The sequence below is a fragment of the Mercenaria mercenaria genome, chromosome 5 (assembly GCF_021730395.1).
Source record: "Mercenaria mercenaria strain notata chromosome 5, MADL_Memer_1, whole genome shotgun sequence".
In the NCBI taxonomy this organism is placed as follows: domain Eukaryota; kingdom Metazoa; phylum Mollusca; class Bivalvia; order Venerida; family Veneridae; genus Mercenaria; species Mercenaria mercenaria.
In genome coordinates, this window is record NC_069365.1 from 62,902,919 (window position 1) to 62,906,174 (window position 3,256).

Genomic DNA, 3,256 nt, shown 5'->3' on the forward strand with positions numbered 1-3,256 from the left:
TTGGCTCTTCGTAGGTTTTTTTCCACACCCATGTGACCTTGATGAACTGATTCTATCAGCTGCTGTCTTGAAGGGGCGGGAATTACTATTGTTTGGCCTCTGAATATCAGGTCGTCTGCTACACAGAGTTCATCTCTGTGGTTAGAAAATTCCACAATTGCAGGATTACATTCTGCGCGGGAGATTGGCCATCGGTCAGTAATCGTCTGCTTCAGTAAGTTCATGTTTACATAATTCTTTGTGTCATGTTTCAATGACTCAAGTCTGCGGTCAGTAATGTGTAAACCTTTGAGTACAGTGTGTATATGTAGGTCAAAACCTTCATTCTCAAATTTCTCTTTGAGAGGCTGTCTTGAAAGCAGGTCACTTACAGGTATTTCTTTACCTGGTACAAATTTGACGTCAAGGTCATACTTGCTCAGTGTCAGTCGCATCCTTTGTAGTCTAGGAGGACATGCACACAGATTTTTTTGCATGATTGCACTCAGGGGCTTATTGTCACTGTGTACAGTTACAGTTCTGCCATACACATATTGATGAAACCGGGTACATGCAAATACTATTGCATTCATTTCTCGTTCTATGTTTGCATAGCGGGATTCAGTCTCAGTCAATGTCTTGGAGGCAAATGCCACCGGTTGGCCATCTTGAAAAATGGCGGCTCCACAGCCATATTTGGAACTGTCACACTCAAGCGTCACTGGCTTTTTGGAATCAAAGTAGGCCAGCACAGGACTGTTTGTTATGATTTCCTTCATTTTGTCAAATGACTGCGACTGTGGTACGTCCCACATAAATTCTATGTCTTTTTTTATCAAAGCTCTCATGGGACTGGTAACCTCGGCCAAGTTAGGCGCGAATTTCTGCAAGTAATTAGCCATGCCAAGGACATTCTCTAACTCTTGCTTTGTCTTAGGTGCTTCGAGGTTTACTACTGCCTCGATTTTTGAAGGATCTGGTTTCAGTCCAGTCGATGTGATCAGATGTCCAAAGAATGGCACTTCAGTGACACCTATGACACATTTGTCTGGGTTGAACTTAATTCCCACTGATTTTGCTTTTTCAAGGGCTTTGCGCAAGTTTGCGTCATGTTCCTCGCAAGACTTTCCATAGATCAAAATGTCGTCAACCATGGCAGTAAGTCCTTCAAGTCCCTCAAAAATTTCATCAATTTTCTGCATGAAGATATCACTTGATGCAGAGATGCCGTAAGGCAGTCTTAGCCAGGGGTATCGGCCAAATACCGTGCTAAATGTTGTCAAGAAGGATGACTTTTCGTCAAGTTTGACGCTCCAGTATGCATGTGTGATGTCAAGTATGGAGAAGTATTTTGCGTCGGTTAAACGCGATGTCACATCATCAATAGTGCGCATAGGGTAATGGGGTCTCCTTATGGCGTCATTGAGGTTTTTTGGATCTAGGCATAACCTCAGTTTCCTTGACTTTTTCTCAACAATCACAAGGGAATTAACGAAATCTGTAGGTTCCGTTACTTTTGTGATGATGCCTTCTTTCTCCATACGCTGGAGTTCGGCCTTTAACCTATCTCTTAATGCTTCGGGAATTCTACGGGGCGGGTTTATTATAGGAATTGCGTTTGGCCTAATGTGCAATTTGCTTTCACCCCGGATGACCCCTACACCTTGAAATAAATCCCCATATTCTGACATAACCTTATGTTTATCAAGTGGCACAGAAGCATCTACTGAACAGGTTATCTGAATCAGGTTAAGGTTAACTGATGTTTGTAAACTCAGGAGGGGAACAGTACTGCTATCTACTACATAGCAATTTGACTGATAGCTCTTATCTTTGTAACTCATGTGCAAGTTGAGCATACCACAGACAGGTAACCTATTCCCTGTATAAGAGGTCAAATGACTATCAGGGGCCTCAAGAGGGTGCTTGATATTAAGTCTTTGAAAGTGACTTAAGGGAATGAAGTCTACCGCACTACCGGTGTCTAGTTTAAATTTGATAGGGGTGTGGGAGGGGCCAACATTTACTTGTACAAATGCACGTTCAGTAAGTGAGGAAAAATTTACCGTATCAATGAAAAATTCCCTATCACTGCAAAAAAAGGGTCAATATACGGGAGTGTACGGTCCCATATATTTCGAAAATACGGGAGTATACGGGATGTATATTACAAATATACGGACCTAATATACGATCCCGTATTCGGAACATCTAGTATACGGGAAGTCCGTATATTTATCATGCATATACGGGATCCCGTATACACCGAATATACATAAATGTATATTTCCCTTATATATGCAATATACGAACTTTAAAAAAAAAAAATCCCTAGAAATGGTGTTTATTCGTGTCCTGCTTTAACATAAGTTTCATTTTCATGTATTCGAAGGGTCTTGAGACTTTTTTTTCCCCGTATACTTTCCGTATTTTAGAATATACGGAACACGTATACGAGCCTGTATATTCCAAATATAAGTAGTATACGGATCCCGTATTTTTGTCATATACGTACTGTGATTGCATCTAATATACGGGGCATAATTATATGGACTTGTATTTTCTAATATACGGGCTTCGGATTTTTTACGTATACGCATGATATACGTAGTATACGGATCCCGTATTTTTGTCATATACGGACTGTGATTGCATCTAATATACGGGGCGTATACGGACTTGTATTTTCTAATATACAGGCTTCGGATTTTTTCCATATACGCATGATATACTAAGTATACGGATCCCGTACTTTTGTCATATACGGGGCATATACGAAACCGTACTTTTTGATATACGGGCTACGGACTAGTCCCGTATATGCATGGTATACGCAATATATGGATCCCGTACTTGTGTCATATACGGGGAAAGTACAAAACTGTACTTTTTACTATACGGGCTACGGACTAGTCCCGTATATCCATGGTATACGCAATATACGGATCCCGTACTTGTGTCGTATATCGAATGTATTTGCATCTGATATACGGGGATATACGAACCTGTAGTTTTTGATATACGGGCCAGGTTTTTCCCCGTTTATGCAAGATATGCAGAGTATACAGATTCCATATTTGTATCACATTTAGACTGAATTTGGTTTTCGTATTCGGGGAATTCACAGACCAGTATTTCTAAAAGATACATTTACCAGACTTTTCCCATATATGCATGTGTAGTATACAAATCCCATATTTTTCTTTTATGTGAACTGATTTTGTATATGGGCACATACTGAAAGATGACAAAATGAATGTTGGTGATACCTACAGCA